At 47.7% G+C, this 20,723-nt stretch overlaps 1 long non-coding RNA gene across 1 annotated transcript in view; it reads left to right on the forward strand.

Annotated features, from left to right (window-relative positions):
* LOC109283577 (uncharacterized) overlaps positions 1 to 11,540 on the forward strand; it is a 61,762-nt gene extending 50,222 nt beyond the window's left edge. The window contains exons 4-6 of the long non-coding RNA XR_002090800.2: positions 7,587 to 7,644; positions 9,462 to 9,516; positions 10,294 to 11,540. This is a non-coding gene — a long non-coding RNA (uncharacterized LOC109283577). The remainder of the gene's footprint in view (positions 1 to 7,586; positions 7,645 to 9,461; positions 9,517 to 10,293) is intronic.
* The last annotated feature ends 9,183 nt before the right edge of the window (positions 11,541 to 20,723 follow it).

Consider the following 20,723-nt stretch of genomic DNA (forward strand, 5'->3'; position numbering starts at 1 on the left):
TTTTTTTTAAATTTCAAAGTTTCCTGCAACAGAAAAATCCATTTTCTCTCCAGCTCTGCCCATACTCTTAAAAGAGACCATAAAAAATTCATTTACTTTAGTGGGTCATGTGCCAGTTTGCACCAGCTGAGGATCTGGTTTATACATTTCAATTTGAAAATTCATATGCACCGGTACTTGGTAATGAGCTTCTCAGATTCTACTCATCTGCTTTAAATACTGCTCACAAATATACAGACCAGCTTTCCTTGTCTTTGGCACTTGACTGAGTTCTTTTAAGAACCCATGAATAAAATTGTTCTCTGTCTATTTGGAAAACTTTTCAATTCATTGTTTTAATTAGCAGTTTATTATGAAAGGAATGGCTGGGCCCACGTCTCCTTTTTGCGTTATGCATTATTATGAAGTCGCTTTTATATAATAGAACTAGATTAAAGTTGGCAGAATGTGAATTCTTTGCAAACAGTTGTCAGGACAAATAGAAGACATTGCTAAAAGATGGTAAGATGACACTAAACAATTTTTCCCCCAAAACTCTTCAGACAGGATACAGGAGTTAATAAAAGCTTGGCATATTTTAATTTACACAGGGAAATCTTCAAACAAGAAATTTTAATCTGAGGTATCTAGAATGGCAGGGGTTGTTGACTTGCATTTGAAACTAAATGGAAAATAAATTTTGAAATCTTTGGCCAGATTCTCAACAGATAGAAATAAGTACAAGTCCATTGAATGCAAATTCTTAGGATGTATACAGGCAGGTTTACCCCAGATTAAACCACCTCAGCCAAGTGTTTGTCCAACCTGCTCTTGGAAATCGCCAGGGCTAGAGATTCCACAAGTTCTCTAGTAGTCCATTCCAATGCTTGACAACTCCGATAATGAGAAAGATCCTTGTAATCTCTGAACTAAATGTCCTCTGCTGCAGCTTGAGGCTACTGCTCCTAGTTCTGTCCTGTATGACCACAGAGAAAAGTCTCTCTTCATTTCTTTATAATCACCCTTCTGGTACTTGAAGGCTATTATCAAATCTCCCTCTGTCTTCTCTTCTCCAGGCTAAATTTCCCTAGTTGTTACAGCCTGTCTTGAAAAATCATGCTTTCTATACCTCTAATAATTTTTGTTACTCTGTGCTAGACCCTTTGCAAACTGTCCACATCTTTCTTGAAACATGGGGCCCAAAACTGGATACTGTACTCCAGGTGAGGTCTCATCAGTGCTGAATAGAACAGAAGAGTCATTTCCCTTGATTTGGAAGTGACATTCTTTCTTGTTAATACAACCCAGGATGCTATTGGCTTTTTTGGTAACAAGAGCAACTTTTGGCTCACATTCATCTTATGGTCCTCTGTAACCCCCAGGTCCTTCTCTGCAGTACTGCAGCAGGGCCAATCTTTCCCTGGTCTTTTTTTGTACATGCAATTATTCTGTCCCAAGTGCAGGACTTTGCACTTATCCTTGTTGAACTTCACCTGACTGTGGACCATTATCCCAATCTATTGAGGTCATTCTGGATCCAAGCCCTACCTCCGGAGTGTCTGCAACTCCACTTAACTTTATTGCTGCATTACAAAAAAAAAGTGATACATGATTATTTGGAAATCACACAAACGATTTTGCCATATTCCAAATTAGCGTAAAACTAGCCAATGAAAAAAATCTAGATCATGTATGAGATAAGAAAACTCATATATTTACTGCTTGGCAGAACAAACAGGAAAGGTCCTGTAGTCAGGGAAATTTTGCTATTGATTACAATGGAACTATTACTTCACTTTAGGTATTTCAGGTCAAAACTACAGAGCAGTGTGAACTCTATGGCCATAAGAAAGCTTTCTACTCCCTCTATTAGTGAAATGAGAAAAGCACTGCAATAGAAAGCTTCATTTCCATAGGATAAATACCCACAATTCCATTAATACAGGGGTGGGCAGAATACGGCCTGCGGCCCAGATCTGGTCCTCCAGGCACTTTTATCTGGCCCACAGCACCCCCCCACCCCCAATGAATTGTACCCTGCCCAGCCCGTCTGCCCACAAGGGTTGGAGTGAGGCGCCTATGTGTACACCCCCCCAACATACCCTATTGGGCCTCGCTCCCACCCTCTTGGGCAGAAGGGCTCTGCCCAGCTAGCAGCTCCAGGTGAGGCTCCTTCTGCAGCCAGAACCTGCTTGCTGGGGGCAGCAGGTAAGGAAGTGCAGGGCTGGTGAAGGGGTGGAGTTGTAGCTTGATGGAAGTGGGAGTGCAGCGCAGAGCCTGCACCCAGAGGGGCAGCAGGAGTGCAGACCTCAGCCAGGCAGGGTATGAAGGTGGGGGGTGTAGGGACCCTCCACACACTCCTCCCATGGCAAGCAACCCCCCTTGCTTGGCAGCAGCAGCAGGCAGAGGGGTCAGGGTGCTTGTGACTGGCACAGGTGCCCATTAGGGCATGACTCTGGCCAGCACTGCATGCCATGGAGGGAGCAGATCCCACCCTATTGCTGGGGCTCTGTGCCACGCACCTGCAGTTCCAGCTCTCACAGAGGGGGAAACCCCATGCTGGAGCCTGCTGCCTGCCCTGTTCCTTGCTGTGCAGGTCCCTGCACTCTGCTGGCAGTGGAGGGAGCCCTGCTCCCTGCTTTCCCACAGTGTCCAGTGTGGGGCTTCGTTGGTGCAAGTCCAGAGCTACAGGCATGTGGCGCAGTGCCTATGCTATTGACATGGCAGCACACTCCTGCATAGCCTGCCTGGCCACTTCTATTCCAGGGGCTCTGCGCTACATGCCTACAGCTGTGTACTCACAGTGGAGAAGCCCCATGCTGGACACCACAGGGAAACAGGGTGAGGCTCCCTCCACTCCCAGTGGAGTGTGGGGTCCTGCACAGCAGGGAGTCGGGGAGGCAACAGGCTCCAGTCTGTGGCTTCCTCCTCTATGACTGCTGGAGCTGCAGGCATGCGGCACAGAACCCTGTCAATAGGGCAGGCTTTGCTCCCTTCTCCTGTGCAGCACTGGCCAGAGCTGTGCCCCACCAGGCGCCTGCACTGAGCACAAGTTCCCTGACCTCCCCGCCTGCTGCTGCTGCTGGGCAACAGGGGCTGTATGCCATGGGGAGAGTGTGTGGGGGACCCCTACCACCCTGCCCTCTGTCACACCCCACACACCTACATGCTGCCCCCACAATCTCCCCTGACATATATATACATCTCAACATTGCCTATTCCTCCCTACACAGCCACACCCTCTCACAAGCCCCCTACACTCTCCTATACACCCACCACACTCACACAGTATAAAAGAGTGACACTTTATTTTTGAGTCATTATATAATCCCTTCTATATACAGTCAACAATCATAAATCATACCAAATATTTTTTGTAATAAAATGTAAATATATTATAGTAGGTGTTTGACTTCTAGTGTATGATTTTTTTTTTCTGGTTCTAAGATGGCAGTCTCCCCTCTGAAAACTAGTATTGGGGTGGGCAGCAAGGGGAGGGACTTCCAGTGGCAAAGGTCAGGGGCTATGGGGCAGGACTTCTGGTCCCAATGTGGTGACCAGGGGGCGGGGCAACAGTCAAGGGGTGGGGCTACCTGTGCAGCCCCTGACAGCTCACCAAACTTGTTAAGCAGCCTGAAATTATTGCCCACACCTGCACTAATAGCACTTGAATTCAATAGAATTAGACATGAGCTTGGATTTGGGGGAATATTAGATTCTCAGAGAGACTTGAGATGGAGATAGAGTAAGGGTGGGCAAAATATGGTCTGCAGGCTGGATCAGGCCCACTAGCCCATTTGGCCTGTGGGGCCCTAGAAATCTGCTCCTGGCTGCCTATCAAAGGTAACAGGATCATGGGTCAGTAGACCCAGGGAAAGCTGGCTAGACTCAGCAGCAAGGCCATCTAGGTCTGGCTTTGGCCCCCCCATCCCCTTCCCCCCCCCAACTGGAAGCCTCTGCCTGCTGCCACTTTCAGTCCAGCACCATGTGGCTCCTGGCTGCATCACTGAAGTGCAGGAGCACAGGCCTGTGCTGGTACCCCAGGGCCAGGAGCAGGAGGGGGAGAGTGTGTGTGTGTGTGTGTGTGTGTGTGTGTAATGAGGGAGGAAGACACAGTGTGGGTGTGCATGCACGTGTGTGCATACACAACGAGGGACAGACTTTGTGTGTGTGTGTGTGTGTGTGTGTGTGTGCGCGCGATGAGGGAGGGAGAGACAGTGTGTGTGTGTGTGTGTGTGTGTGTGTGTGAGCATGTGTGTGCAGTGAGGGAGGGACAAAGTGTATGTGTGTGTACAGTGAGAGAGGGACAGAGTGTATGTGAGTGTTTGCGTGTGTGCATGTGTGTGTGTATGAGTTTGTAGGGTGAGTCCCACATGCACACTCCACCATAAACATGCACCCACAGCCCCCCTCACACTACCATACATGCAGACCCCCACACCCTCTTTCCCCACAAACCCCATACCCACTCACACACCACATCCCTACACCCTCCCCCACACCCCACATACCCACACACCAACAGCCCCCCACAAACCTATACCCACCCTGTATGCCCCCACAATATACAAGAATAAGACTTCATTTTAAGCTATTGTGCAATCACTTCTATGTACACTAAACAAACACATGTAAATCAGGAAAAAAATATTTTTGAAACCTAATTAGTGAATGTTGTAGATGTTCTATTTTTAGAATATAATTTGATATTTTTCTGGTTATGAGGTGGCAAAACATCTTGCTGAAAGGAGTATTTCCTGGGGCAAGGGGAGGGACTTTTGGTGGCAAAGGTTAGGGGAGTCACAAGATGGCGACCAGGGGGCAGAGCTCCTGTCAAGGGGTGGGGCTACCTATGGTGACCTCAACAGCTTGCCAAAACTCAGTAAGCGGCCTTCTGCCTGAAATAATTGCCCTCCCCTTAAAAAGAGAGTTCCCTTTGAACATTTTCCAGCATTTACTTTTTCATTTTTCAAGACTCTTCCTCAAGAGTCTTCAGTGTTCTTAATTCCCTTCCCTGGAGGATTTTGCTGTAAGAGATGATATATGATAGTGATCATACCTGTTCTAACCAGCTGCTTAATAAATAAAGTTGGATTAGGTAGTGATACCTCCCAGTTGGACCAGACAAGCATCTCTCTTGAGACTGGAAGCAGACCTTGTAACTTGGCCTATAGTTCTGTTTGCTGAGTCAAACTGGGATTGGGGTTAGCTGATGGACAAAATGTTATGGCCAAAGGGCTCTTCCACCTTTGGTTATTCTCAGCAGTGGGTGGGAAGGGACTGCTGCTAGAGTGACTGGAAATTGTCAGGCACAGGGTCTTTTACTATATACTTTCCTGTATGTGTTCTGCTGCTGTGTTTCCTGCCTGAGTTTGAGTGCTCCTTATCTCCTAATAAGGATTCATTTTTTTGCATACAGTCTTGGAGTGCTAGTGAATAGGAGGGTTGTGCCTGTTAAGTGCATGCAGAGGAGAGTGTACTGAGTTTTCCTGGGTTTTTGGGTGGGGATTCAAATTACTTTAGTAATGATGGGTTGAACAACAGCCATTTTTATAGCCATTAATCAGGTGGAAGTGGTATTATTCTTACCTTGACAGCCAAGTCTAAAAATAAATGAGAATTCTAGCTGGTTGAAATGAGTTGGCTATCAACAGCTGGCTATTCTAAAGTGATACAGTTTAAACTACATATCAGGCACTTTATGTGCTCAGTATGTGGTGATGTTTAACTTTCTTTGATACGGGCACTATAGGTGCATTGGGAAATTGATAAAAAAGGTTGTATAGTTTAATGATACCCTTTAGAACTCTCCACATTTTGAACTATTATTCTATAGTTTATACAGAAAGACTCTTTGGCCACGTCCAGACATGTGTGGACGTTTGGTTCCCAGGGACAACTAGTGGCAGTGCACCTTGTGCCGCTGCTAGTTGTCCCTGGTGAACGCTTGTGCCATGCATGCTCTGGTGCATGGGTGGGGTAGGGGAGGCTGGGGCCAGTACTGGGCGGGCCCCAGCAGCCTTACCTGGGGTCCTGGGGGCCTCCTGGGGCTGCAGCAGTGGAAGTCCTGCCATGTGAAGCCTGGCCGGCAGTGGAGTGTGGCTCTGGCTGTGCAGGCTCTGGCTTTGGGCTGCGGATGCTGCTGCCACATGCTTTACTCCACTTTTTCCATGTTTTTTTTTGACCCCTGTATATCCAGGGGTCAAAAAACCCCTTCATACTGCTCCCTTGCAGCACAGAGAACAATGGAACACGTGGTATGTGGTGCCACATACTACACAACTGCGCTTATCTGGACATGGCTTTTATCTCTATTGCTTCCTATGGCAATGACTCAAAGGGGGACAATTACTACCGTAATGGAAGAGCTCTCTTGTCAAAAAAACTGTTCTAAGTCTGGATAGAGGCCATTGCTAATAAATATAAGGCCGACCTTTAGGGCATGTCTATATCACCTCCTTGCTATACTAGGGAATGCTGCAGTAAAGAACATGTCCATCCTGCAAGTATGTTACTTTAAAAGGGATGTTACCTTAGAGAGGTGCTGGATGAATGCCATAATCTCAGAAAACGGTTGTGGGAGGTGGTTATGCAAAAGCTAGGGAATAATATTAAAATGGTGTGAACTTGAATGTTGGATAAGATCTGGAGAAACTTTTTCAGGATTTTGTTGCCTGGGCTTACATTTGCGTAGCCTAAGGAATTGGATGGTTTGCTTGATTTTCCAAACCGAAAATCATAGGGAACATGCTCATTGCAAAATGTCTTTTCCTATCCACCTATTATTGATCTGATGAAACACTGAAAAAACAGCAGTCTTTCATGTGGTCAGTTCTGATATTTACTTGGTGTTTGTTGTAAGGATCAGATCCACATTTTCAATTGACCCTATATCTGGCAGGCTTTGGTTTTTGAGTGGTCAGCTGAGAAACATGGAGTTTGATTTTTTTCTTTTAAGAGTGACACACACACAAAGCTCCTTATTGAAGTTAACTGGAGATGCGAGTGTCCAGCAGTTTTGGAAATCGAACCTTACTTACTTCTGACTGAATATTTTAATATTGAAACACCCCAAGTTTGTGAAGTACTGAAACTTCCCTACAGCAATATGTTTCTGACTTGACTGGAAGCAAATAGTATCAGAAATGTTATCAAAATCACTATTTTATGGATTGTTTCCATCTAAAATTGCAGATGTGATAAGACCCTTTTGAAAACTGTCCATATTTTTACCCATTCATCTCACTGATCTGAACCTCTAATAAAGGTTGTAAAGTTGAAAACAAATAAAAAATCAGAGAAATTGATTAACAATATCTAACTGGGATAGTCTTCTGAATGAGATACTTGCTTTTCTGTGTCGTCTTTTCAAAATAAATAAAATGTTCTCCAAGTGATTTTCTCTGTTTATTTAGGGAAGAAGAACTGGCAAAGGAAATGCAAAAGGGTTTGTTTAGAGCCGGAAAAGAGCAGCTATCCAAACACTAACAGAATCATGTGAAAGAGTAAAAGAACAAGCGGGATCTCTGGTTAAAGGTGAACAGCTGTCAACTGACAACCAAAGCCCCAAACTAATTTCCTTTTATTATTTTTTTAATTATAAACAGGAGAGAAGGAAGCTGACTGGTGGAGTCTTATAGAAGAATGGCAGGTGATGCTGTGCCAGTAAGTAGAAACTGTGAAATCAATACCATGCCTTAGCATTTGGTCCTGGGGCTTCATTTCTGGTAGCCTCCTGGGCTGGGGTCAGAGCTCCATATGGCTATTTTCTTTCCATGCATTTTCAAACAGTGAGACAGAAGGAAATGTTGAAGCTGCAGCAGTAGCTGCCAGAGTAGCAGCAGCAGAAAAATGCTACTGCTAACAGTGATGCTATAAACCATCTGACAGAGTCTATATAGACTCTGATGTGCTGTGCTATCACACTGCATGAAGCTTTCTATGATTTTTTTAACTCTGCATGGAACCCAGATGCTGCAGTAATGGGCAATATATAAATAACAGTGTTTTGTTCACAGTGGGGATGGCTCAGGACACTAGTTAGACAGAGAATTATTCATATCCAGACCTTCAGACCTCCAGCAGCTGTAAACTAATTCTGCTTATCCTCAAAAACTGAAGGATCAGGGACCAGGCAAAATATTCAACACCCTTTCCTTTTTTTATATATTACTCTAAGTTAAGGTGTGGGCAAATGAATAACTATAATATTTTAGAATAATAGAAAATTAGGGTAGGAAGGAACCACAGGAGGTCATTTAGTCCAACCCCCTGCTCAAAGCAGGACAATTCTCAATTAGATCATCCCAGCCAAGGCTTTTTCTAGGCAGGTCTTAAAAACCTCCAAGGATGGAAAATCCACAACCTCTCTGGGTAGCTTGTTCTAGTGTTTAACTAATCTCCTAGTGAGAAAATTCTTCCTAAAATCTAACCTAAACTTCCCTTCCTGCAACTTGAAACTGTTACTCCTTGTTCTGTCATCTGCTGCCACTGAGAACTGCCTAGCTCCAGCCTTTTTCAAATCTCCCTTCAGTTAGTCAAAGGCTGCTATTAAATCCCCTCTCAGTCTTCTCTTCTCTAGACTAAATAAATCCAGTTCCCTCAGCCTCTTCTCAGAAGTCATGTTCCCCAGCTCTCTCACCATTTTTTTTGCCGTCTGCTGGACCCTCCAATTTGTCCATATCCTTTCTGTAGTGAGGGCCCATAACTGAACACAGTACTCCAGATGTGGCCTCACCAATGGTGAATACAGGGGAATAATCACTTCCCTTGACCTGTTGGTAACACTTCTACTAATGCAGTCCAGTATGCCATTAGCCTTCTTGGCAACAAGGGCCCACTGCTGGCTCCTATTCAGCTTATTGTCCACTGTAACCCCCAGATCCTTCTCTGCAGAGCTGCTGCCCAGCCGGTTGGTCCCCAGCTTGTACCGGTGCAGGGGATTGTTGCAGGACTTTGCACTTGTCCTTGTTGAACCTCATGAGATATCTTTTGGCCCAATCCTCCAATTTGTCTAGGTTACTCTGAATCCTAGCCCTAACCTCCAGCGTATCTACTATTCCCCCCAACTTGGTGTCATCTGGAGACTTGCTGAGGGTGTACTCTATGCCATCTTCCAGGTCATTGATAGAGATATTAAACAAAACCAGATCCCAGCACCAGCCCCTGGGGCACACCATTGATACCAGCTGCCAACCAGACATGGAGCCATTGATTACTACCCTCTGAGCTTGATGCTTCAGCCAGTTTTCTATCCACCTTACAGTCCATTCATCCATCCTGTATTTCCTTAGTTTGTCTGCAAGAATGTTGTGGAAGACTGTATCAAAAGCCTTGCTAAAATCAAGGTATACTACATCCACTAGTCTCCCCAAATCCATAGAGCCAATCCTCTCATTATAGAAGGCAATCAGTTTGGTCAGGCATGACTTGCCCTTGGCAAATCCATGCTGACTGTTTTTAATCACCTTCTTCTCCTCCAGGTGCTTAGAACTGGATTCCTTGAAGACCTGCTCCATGATTTTTCCAGGCACTGAGGTGAGGCCGACCAGTCTGTAGTTCCTCCTATTCCTCTTCCTTAAAAATGGGCACTGTATTTGCCCTTTTCCAATCATCCAGGACCTCTCCTGATCGCCATGAGTTTTCAAAGATGATGGCCAGCGGCCAACTCCCTCAGCACCCTCAGGTGCATTGCATCTGGCCCAATGGACTTATATATGTCCAGCTTTTCTAAATAGTTTGTAACATGTTCTTTCACCACGGCCTGCTCATCTCCTCCCCAAACTGTGCTGCCAGGTGCAGTAGTCTGGGGGCTGAACTTGCCAGTGAAGACTGAGGTGAAAAAGGCATTGAGCACTTCAGCCTTTTCTGCATCCTCTGTCACTAAGTAGCCTTCCTCATTCAGTAAGGGACCCACACTTTCCCCAGTCTTCCTTTTGTTATCGACATACTTGTAGAAACCCTTCCAGTTACCCTTCACATCCCTTGCTAGCTGCAACTCCAATTGCGCTTTTACCTTCCTGACTTCACCTCTGCATGCCCGAGCAATGCTGATATACTCCTCCGTAGTTGTTTGTCCAAGTTTCCACTTCTTATAAGATTCTGTTTTGTGATTTAATTTACTGAGGAGTTTCCTGCTAAGCCAAGCTGGTCTTCTGCCATACTTGCTAATCTTCCTGCACATTGGGATGGTTTGCTCCTGCACTCTCAGTAAGGCTTCTTTAAAGGGAAGCCAGCTCTCCTGGACTCCTCGCCCCCTCAGAGTGGCTTCCCAGGGGATCCAGTGGTAACACGCTCTTCTCCCCCTGTTGCTAGGGCTCCATATCTGTTCTCCAGAAGAACTGTTGCTGGTGGAGATGAAGATTTCTGCTTGCTGCCAGAGGTCACAAGCTTCCAGCTTGCACCTTCCTGGCAGTCCATGTCCTCTCCTTTCTCTAGTGCTGCCTCTGGCAGTCCTTCTATCACAATCCTAAAGATCTCCTCCAGCATTGAATTGATGAGCTCCTCATGGTAGAGGATGCTTTGGAGCCTCACCACCTCCTCCTGTTGCTCTCTCACCTGTTCCCTGAGAGACACCACAAGGAGGCACTGCAAGCACTGCCCCACCTGGCCATCACTGGAAGGAAACTGCAAGCCAGAGTCCCCACAGTGCTAAACCTGGACCTGGGTGGAAGCCTCGATGGTGAAAGGTCCTGCCTGGACAGAAACCTCATAGGTGCAAGCAGAGGCAGTGGCTCTGGCATTGCAATGTCCTCCAGCCATTTACCTGGATCTCTTAATCTGCCTCTTCTCTCTTACTGACCTACTTCCAAGCACACCTTCCCTAGTGAACTCACCTGAAAGCTGGCCTGTTTACTGTTCCTTGGCCCCAGGGTTCTTTTTTTCCTGCTTCCTCACACCAAGCTGAAAGGCTTTCCCCTCAAAGGGATGTGGGGGGCAAATTGACCTGTGAACTGACCAGCAAACTGCCTGCAAAGTGCTTACCCTGTTTCCTGTCCCTGTTTGCAGGGTCCCTGGTCAGTTGGGGGGGTCTCCTGTTATACATTGCTGGACCTGGAGTGGCTTCCCTCCCACAGTTGGTAAAAGATAAGATGGGGAATAACTAGAGGAGGATCCAGAGTGGGTGCAGTTGTATGATTGTATGATTGCATACCCCTTTCTAACCACGCAGCAGGAGCAGCAGCCAGGCACTTTAAGTCCCTGAAGGTTGGAATTCCCCCCAATCTCCCTTTCCCACCATGCTCAGAGTCCCATTCCTGCCCTTCCCATTCCCCACTTCTTTGTCTGCTGCTGACACTGACTTCACTTTCTTGGGATTGAAGGGAGCTCCAGAGCTGCTCCTGCCAGGTTGCACGGAGGTTGAGCTCATCCTGGGACAGCAGCAGCAGGAGGGAAGGTTTCTCCTCCTTGCCTGGTTACTCTAGGTGTTACCTACTAGCCCAGGAGCAGGCACAGGGAGGGTGAACCTGCTACTTCTGCTGCAGTCCCAGGCTGAGCCCAGCCCCTGTGCAGCCTGATTGAAGTGGTTCTGGAGCTCCTCTTGCCCTCAGGACAGCAGGGATAGTGGCAAGTGGGAAAAGGGGAAGGGAGGGGATGTGTCTCTGAGCTGGGGGGGAATTGGAAGATTTGAAGTCCCTGGCTACTGCTACTATGATGCAGTTTGCCCACCCAAGTTGTGGGGAGAGGATGAAGGCTGGGGTGGGGTGTATAGCCACTCCTGCTGCACTGTTCACTGCTCCCCTACTCCCCTTTGTAAATCCCTGGATTCACATCTGGGAATAACTGTTTAATTCAGAGGCTAAGGCCACATATAGGCATTATTTTCTCCCAGGAGAATTGCCACTCTCCCAGTAGAAACTAGAAGCATATAAGCTTTCATTCAATTTCTCCTGGAGGAAATATGCTCCCTCTCAGAGAAAGAAGATCTCCCCTGCAGGAGAGTTTCTTTTGTGACGAGGAAGGCCTGCACATTTCTGCTAGACTCCCCTGTGATCAGGAAGAGTCAAGTAGCAGCTTCCCATATGTCTTCCTCAGACTAGAGGACTCTGATTGGGGGAAGGTGGGGCATTTCCATGCAGCTCAGCTCCTTCCATTAATGGAATTGAGCTGTCATGGCCACCCACAAGCCTTGCCAAGACCAGCAACTTTTTGGAGAAGGCACAGGGTGAATTGTGGGCAAGGAGGGAAAGAGCAGCTGTTTGCTGCTCCATTCACACTGTTTCTCAGACTGTGGTGATTCCAACCTGGGGAATGGGTTGGGGTTGTGGGGGACAGCATTGCTGCACTGCTCTCTCCCTTCCCTCTGGCCTCTGGGTGACCCCAGTCTGGGGAAGGCATGGGGAGTGGGACTGACTGCAGGCTGAATGCTTGCACAGCTTCCTCTCCCAGAAAGATTTCTAGTTGTGGAAATTTGAGAATTTCTTTTCATACTTTAAGTCATCATGGTTCAGCTTCACTTACTGGAGCTAAATAGGAGCAGACATATAAGAATAAATAATAATAATAAATGGTCCAGCCCCTGTCCACACCTTCAAGTGTACTATTGTTTCAGTGATGTAAACTGCTACTTATGCATGAAACCTGAATAAATAAGAAACAGTTGTTTTGGACTCTTCATTCTGTAAAGACAACATGTGACTTCTTTTTGCTTTATGGCATGGCAACAGCATCTTTTCTCTTTTGTTTCTGGACGGTTAAAAATGATGTAACAGTGCTGTTTGCACTTGTGATTTCTTTCTAATTATTATGCAGTTCTTAACATGTTGGCACCTGTGGCAGGGCACTGTTTGTGCCTGCCATTTTAAGGGCTAGAAGACAGCAGCTGGCAGGTGCCTGATTAGGGCAGCCATTTTAGATTCAGGGCTGCCCATATAAACAGGGCATTTTGCTGCTAGGAGGCCAGGCAACAACATCGCCTGGCTGCAGGGCTGCTGGTCTGGAGGTAAGGGAGGAGCTGTAGGGTATAGTTAGGAGCCTCCTGATCCTGGGCATGACGTAAAACTGCACTCAGTGGTGTGGGAGCCCCCAGGAAATGCCAGGCCAGTTACCACCCCAGTGAAAGGTGGGTTGGGGCACCTTAAACTTAGCTCCCACAGCCGGGTAGGTTACCTCCTTGTAGGGTCTGGAAAGAGAGTGTAAAGCCATAGACTCAAGAATCTGTCTGAAAATCCCCTGACTGGTCAATGCTGGGACCAGGACTGGAAGGGTCAAAGGGCCAGGGGCCCACCATGAGGAAGGCCCAAGAGTTGCGGGTCTGGGGTTCTGACTGGCCTGGAGGTGGGTCAGGGCTAGTAGCCAAAGGTCCTGGGCGAGGAACAACACCCATAAGGGGGAGCAGCTCAGGGAGCTATGCAGCTGGGAATGAAGGCAGAATAGGCTGCCTGAATGGAGGGATCTAAGTGGGGTTCAACTAGTAGGGTTCTTGGGCGCAGAGTGGGGCCAGTGATATTGATAACATCTGGATGCCATCTGTGAGGCTTGGGCTGTGGTGTAGGGGAGGAACGGAGCCTCAGATAGCGCCTCCTGGCATCGGGGCAAGAAATGGGCAACCTCCCACTTTATTAACATCAATTAACAACAAGGCATGGCGGGCGAGAAGGCAGGCAGTTAGCCCAGAAACAGGTAGGCGGGCCACAGGAAAATCAGCCCTGAGAAGGCCTCCCTGTTACAGCACCATATGAGCCTCACAAAAAAATTGCATAATGTTCAGTTTATTTCTGTATGCTGAACTTAGGTCCTGTAAGTAAGTAATAGCAAAGTGTGTGAGATCAGGATGTTGTAGTGCTTTTGCATACTACATAGTTCTCTGATATCTGCCTCTTCCAGAATTCACATGCCTAATCTTACAAAAGCATCAGTGAAGACAACTTTAAGGCCCGCTGCACCAAGGCCCCTCCCCCACCAGAACTGAGCAACAGGTATGCACCTCTTGCTGCCCCAGCAGAGCCTGCTGAGTTGCCGGCCCCCACAGGCAACATGGGCCTAACTGCAACTCCCGCCCCTGCTCTCCCCAAGACAAAACGTAAGGTGTTTGTTGTGGGAGACTCCCTCCTGAGGGGGACAGAGGGGCCAATCTGCCACCCCGACCCCTTAGCCCGACAAGTCTGCTGCTTCCCAGGGTCCCGCATCCGGGACATTGCAGAGAGGATCCCCAAGCTCCTCAAACCCACAGACCACTATCCCATGCTCCTTATTCATGTGGGCACCAATGACACGGCTCGGAGCACTCCCAGCCAGGTCATGAGGCGCTACAGGGATTTGGGAGCGGGGCTTAAGGGTCTGGGGGCACAGGTGGTGTTCTCGTCGATCCTCCCAGTCTCAGGCTATGGGCTGAGAAGGGACAGGAGGATCTATGTGGTCAACCAAAGACTGCGGTGCTGGTGTCGTCAGGAAGGCTTTGGCTTTCATGACCACAGCCCGCTCTTTGGCGAGAGAGGCAGCGAGCTGCTGGGAAGAGATGGTCTCCACCTCTCTCCCCTAGGGAGGAGGCTCTTCTCAGCCAGACTGGCAGACCTGCTCCACCGGGCTTTAAACTAAGCCCGCTGGGGGACGGGGGGATGACCGCCACTGCTGGCCCGCTGAACAATCCTTGCAAAGCCAGCGGATCACGGCACTCAAGGGAGCCCACCCCAGCCCCAGCCCTGGTAAAATCTGTGGGCAAGGAAGGAGCCCCCCAGGGGGCACTTGCCTGCCTGTACACAAATGCCAGGAGCTTGGGGAATAAGCAGGAGGAGCTCATCCTCCTGCTCAGTACAAACAATTATGATGTCATAGGGATCACAGAGACCTGGTGGGACTCCACCCATGACTGGACCACGGGGATAGATGGCTATACCCTGTACAGGAGGGATCGTGTAGAGAAAAGGGGCGGGGGTGTAGCTCTCTATGTTAAGGAAAGCTATGCGTCCCTGCAAGCCGATATTGGCGACCAGGGTGGACGGCTGGAGACCCTCTGGGTTAAAATCCGTGGGGAACATGGCACAGGGGACACAATGGTGGGAGTCTATTACAGACCTCCCACCCAAAGTCCTGAGCTAGACCAGGAGTTTGCCCAGGAACTGGCTGAGGCAGCTTGCTCCAGGACCATGGTTGTCATGGGTGACTTCAATTACCCAGACATCTCATGGGAGGATCGCTCAGCAAAATCTGAGCAGTCGCAGAGCTTCCTCTCGTGCGTGGATGACCTCTACCTGACTCAAGAAGTCTATGGGCCAACGAGAGGCAAAGCGCTGCTCGACCTGGTGCTGGCTACTGGGGAGGACCTAGTCGGTGACCTAGTGATCGATGGGAAGCTGGGTGACAGTGACCACAAGTTGATCACCTTCACCATCTGCCAAAAAGCTGGCAAGTCAGTCAGCAACACGCAAGTCCTTGACTTCAGGAAAGCCGACTTTGACAAGCTCAGGAGGCTTGTCAGTGAGGCCCTAAGGGACTGTGACCACAGGGAGAGGGGAGTTCAAGAAGAGTGGTTGCTCCTCAAGGGAGCGATCCTCAATGCACAAACTAAGTCTATTCCATCTCGGAGGAAAGGCAGCAAGAGGGGACAGCAGCTCCCCTGGCTCTCCAGGGACCTAGCAGACCTCCTGAGGCTAAAAAGAAAGGCCTTCAAAGGATGGAGGATGGGAGTCACCTCCAAGGAGGATTATTCTGCACTGGTCCGGTCCTGTAGGGAGCAGACCAGGAAAGCCAAGGCTGCAACTGAACTCCAGCTAGCTTTGAGCATCAAGGACAATAAACAGTCCTTTTTCAGATATGTGGGGAGCCGGAGGAAAAGCAGGGGCAACGTTGGACCCCTGCTGAACCAGATGGGGCAACTGACAACTGACGCCCAGGAAAAAGTCAACCTATTAAATAGGTACTTTGCGTCGGTCTTTCATCAGCCCCATGGGACGCCTGTGCCTGCTACAGGGCCGGGAAGCCCGGGTGAGGGTGATCCCCTGCCCTCCATTAATGCTGACTTTGTGAAGGAACATCTTGAGAAGCTGGATACCTTCAAGTCAGCCGGCCCTGACAATCTTCACCCCAGGGTACTCAAGGAGCTGGCGAGCATCATAGCCCAGCCTCTAGCGCGGATCTTTGAAAACTCTTGGCGCTCTGGTGTAGTGCCCGAAGACTGGAAGAAGGCCAACGTGGTGCCTATCTTCAAGAAAGGGAGGAAAGTGGATCCGGCTAACTATAGGCCCATCAGCCTGACTTCTATCCCGGGGAAGATCTTAGAAAAGTTTATTAAGGAGGCCATCCTTAATGGACTGGCCGACGCCAACATCTTAAGGGATAGCCAGCACGGGTTTATTGCGGGTAGGTCTTGCTTGACCAATCTCATTTCCTTCTACGACCAGGTGACCTATCACCTGGACAAGGGAGATGAGATTGATGTCATATATCTTGACTTCAAAAAAGCCTTCAATCTGGTGTCCCATGATCGTCTCTTGGAGAAACTGGCCAATTGTCGCCTTGGGTCCCCCACGATCCACTGGCTGGAAAATTGGCTCCGGGGTCGGACCCAGAGGGTAGTAATTGATGGAAGTCACTCATCGTGGTGTCCTGTGACCAGTGGGGTCCCCCAGGGCTCTGTCCTTGGACCCATACTGTTCAACATCTTCATTAATGATGTGGACACTGGAGTCAGAAGCGGACTGGCCAAGTTCGCCGATGACACCAAACTTTGGGGCAAAGCATCCACACTAGAAGACAGGCGGATGATCCAGGCTGACCTGGACAGGCTCAGCAAGTGGGCAGATGAGAATCTGATGGTGTTCAACGCCGATAAATGCAAGGTTCTCCACCTTGGGAAAAAAAACCCGCAGCATCCTTATAGGCTCGGCAGTGCTATGTTGGTTAGCACTATGGAAGAAAGAGACTTGGGGGTCATCATTGACCACAAGATGAACATGAGCCTGCAATGCGATGCTGTGGCTAGTAAAGCGACCAAAACGCTGGCTTGCATCCATAGATGCTTCTCAAGCAAATCCCGGGACGTCATTCTCCCCCTGTACTCGGCCTTAGTGAGGCCGCAGCTGGAGTACTGCGTCCAGTTTTGGGCTCCACAATTCAAAAAGGATGTGGAGAAGCTTGAGAGAGTCCAGAGAAGAGCCACGCGCATGATCAGAGGTCAGGGAAGCAGACCCTATGATGACAGGCTGAGAGCCCTGGGGCTCTTTAGCCTGGAAAAGCGCAGGCTCAGGGGTGATCTGATGGCCACCTACAAGTTTATCAGGGGTGACCACCAGTATCTAGGGGAACGTTTGTTCACCAGAGCGCCCCAAGGGATGACGAGGACGAATGGTCACAAACTACTACAAGATCGTTTCAGGCTGGACATAAGGAAGAATTTCTTTACTGTCCGAGCCCCCAAGGTCTGGAACAGCCTGCCACCGGAGGTTGTTCAAGCGCCTTCATTGAACACCTTCAAGATGAAACTGGATGCTTATCTTGCTGGGATCCTATGACCCCAGCTGACGTCCTGCCCTTTGGGCGGGGGGCTGGACTCGATGATCTTCCGAGGTCCCTTCCAGCCCTAATGTCTATGAAATCTATGAAATCTTTACTACTCAAATGATCATCTGTCTGTTTAAGTTTTTCTATCATTATTGTAACAGAGAACCTGCATGTTACACCTAGAAAAACTGATGCCTGGAGGAGTAGAAGTGATTTGTCTTAGGTCACAAAATAGGTTATTAGTCAATGGAGTTGCAGAATGCAGGTCTCTCGAGTCTGAGTCCTGGGCCTTACCATGAAGAGAATTCAGGATCAAGTCCCCTGACAGACAATACATTTTTTAGATAATCATATGTTGTTGTGTAACATATGATTTTATTTTTCCTTTCTGGGGTTAGAAATTATACATACATTGGTATAAGTGATCGGAAACTGGTTCAAATTTGTAACATAACAGAAGTTCAGTGCACATAAACTGATTTCAAAATGGCTGAAACCAGTTTAAGATAAACCAGGATGGATCTAGTATCAGACTTAACTGATTTAGGTTAAAGTGGTTTATTGAACTTCCGTCTTAGATCCCCTTCAGATTCAAGTTAACTCACAGTCCCCCAGCATCCCAGGATGCTTTACACCTCCCTTGCAACCTTTTCTCACAGGATGGGCAGGCCTTGGCCCAAGCTGTCTGCTCCACCTAAGCAGGGAGGCATGTTCTAGCACCCCCTGGCTTCTGTCTTGGGTCAATGTAGGCATGTGAATGCATTTCTGGAAATAAAAGTGAATGTCTGTTCGCTTGCTTATTGGTTCAGTCTATGCAGTTTAGTGAAGACTGAATCAATTCAGCCATGAACTTTTTGACTGTCTATATTTACTTTTTGTGATAGCTTGATAGCTGTGATTAGAAACAAATATCTCTTATGACAGGGTCAATTCAGGAATAAAAATCCTCTTTGTTTATGCAGTCTGTAGAGCCATGGAAATTCAGCTTCTTTAGCTTTGCGTGGCATAAAATCCAGAGGATTATTTTTGTTGAATTTGGCCTTTGGGCCTATAAATGTCCTGATTCAAGAATAACACCCCCCCCCCCCCAAAACTAGTTAACTTACTCACAAAAGGTAAGTCCTAGGGAAATCACTTAAATGGATTAAGTGCCTTTCTAGATCATGCTTTGTAAAACATTTTAATGATGAGTCTTTGTTTTTCAATGACATTTTAAGGCCCTCTTAGAAAATTAACTTTTGCCTGGTTTTAATATTCCTTTGAAATACAGATTTTAACGTTGTTATCTAAGCTAATATTTTCTCAGTTAAAATTATTTCCATGCTTCCTAATAAAAAAAAATTCTATTTCATTAATTTCATCTGTATAATATAGTTTATAGCAAAGCAATGCAAAAGGATTTTTGTCAAACAAAGGGCGTGTTTACATGTTCACTTTAATGTACAGTAGCTTATTTTACTGCACATTAAAGCATCGTAAAAAAGTGCAATTACACTAATGCGTAGTAGAATAGGCTACTGCACATTACACATCACTTAAAGACCATGCACATTGATTACTGTGTATTAAGGAAGCATAATTCACATTTCTTTTGTACCTCACACTGGAGGTACTAAATTTAATGTACATTAGAAAAAGCACCTTAATGCACATATAGATGTGCCCAGTGTGATGCTATAATGAGACTGTATGTATCCTTTTAGAACATAAGTGGATTATCAGCATATCTTTTTGGTGAAAAATGTCCTTGGGTATCAGACTTTGCCACCCTGACTGGTTTCAGGCAGACTAATTTGCCCCTAGCTGGCCCTAGTTACCCAAGTGAGCCTGTCTGTCAGTGATCCAACTGCTTCCACCAGCTCCCTGCCACAAAACACTTTTCACAGACGAACCTATGAACTTCACTCCATCAACCTCTTAGATACAAAAACTCATGGACTCAATATAGACATTGGATTTATAACACACTATAACCTGCTTGACATCTGACTCCTCAGGTACCTCTCCACTATACCTGCTACATCCCCCCACCCTCTGCCCACCAGCTTTATTCTCACCCCCTGACGCCTCAATTTATATTTTCACTGACTGGCTTCCTTGCATGCATACAAGCCTCTGTCTTATTTACTATTTATTCCATCCAGGAAGAGCACACACCAACTACAGATGCTTACTCAACCTGATGCAGGGTTTTTAAACCCAAAAGCTTGCTACGATATATTTCTTCAACTATTCAGTTAGTCTAATAAAAGATATCAGATTGACTCAAAGAATCTTGTCTGCCTTTTGTGTGTTAAGGCAGAGCGGAATGAATGCAGCAGGAATGGTTGCCTGTAATGGGGCCTTCCTGGTTCCAGTTAGATCTCAGCCCGCCCACCTGTTTCTGGGCCAACCACCCACCCCTCTTTCTCCTGCCACGCCTTGATGGAAAACTGATTCAGATGTTACCCAGGTGGGAAGCTGTCCACTTAGGCCTCTGTTATCTAGGGGTGATACCCATTCCACAGCTCCATACCTCCCTACACTGCAGCCCTTGCCTCGTACATTGCATCCTTTACCCCCTCCAGCTGTGGTCCTGTCTCTTGGACATTTGGCTTCCTCTTAGGCCCTGTCCCCACCTTCAGGCCAGTCAGAATCCTGAGCCTCTTGCTCTGAGCATTTCTTGCAGTGGGCCTCTGACCCTTCAACCGCACTTTGGGTCCGGGCCCCAGCATGGACCAATCGAGGGTACCTCAGGTTACATTTGAGCTGCTTGACTGTTCTCACCCTCACAACTCCACTGCAACCAGTAAGCCTCAGGCCTCTCAAAGATCTTACAGGTCTGGCTTTTCCCCAGCTAGGACTGTGCATGCATGTGGTGGCTGGAGGTTATCAGGCACCCCCTACCCACCTTTCACCAGGGAGGTTTGCAGTCCTTGCATTTTCTGAGGCTGCACCTCTGGTGAAAGTGGCTTGCCCCAGCCAGGAACATCGATCCCCTGGACTTCTCCATTTGGTTCTCAAGCTCCTTCACTATGGGGATCACCTGGCTAGGGAAGGCATCACCAGCACTGAGGCTCTCAGTGACCTTGAGGAATGGTTTGAGGACCACCAAGATCTGGGAGATGGTATCCTACTCTGTTTTGTTAAGGGGGCCACTGATCCCAATCTCCTTGACCAAGGCCATCTCATGGATGGCCTTCTATTGCTTGACCACCCTTTCGAACATCAGGTATGTGGAATTCCACCAAGTCTCCACATCGTGCATGATTTTGTGCTGCAGGATTTTCAGCTCTGCCTATTTGTCTTGCAGCACCTTGTCCCCCTTG

Source organism: Alligator mississippiensis, chromosome 5, assembly GCF_030867095.1.
Source record: "Alligator mississippiensis isolate rAllMis1 chromosome 5, rAllMis1, whole genome shotgun sequence".
Taxonomy (NCBI): domain Eukaryota; kingdom Metazoa; phylum Chordata; order Crocodylia; family Alligatoridae; genus Alligator; species Alligator mississippiensis.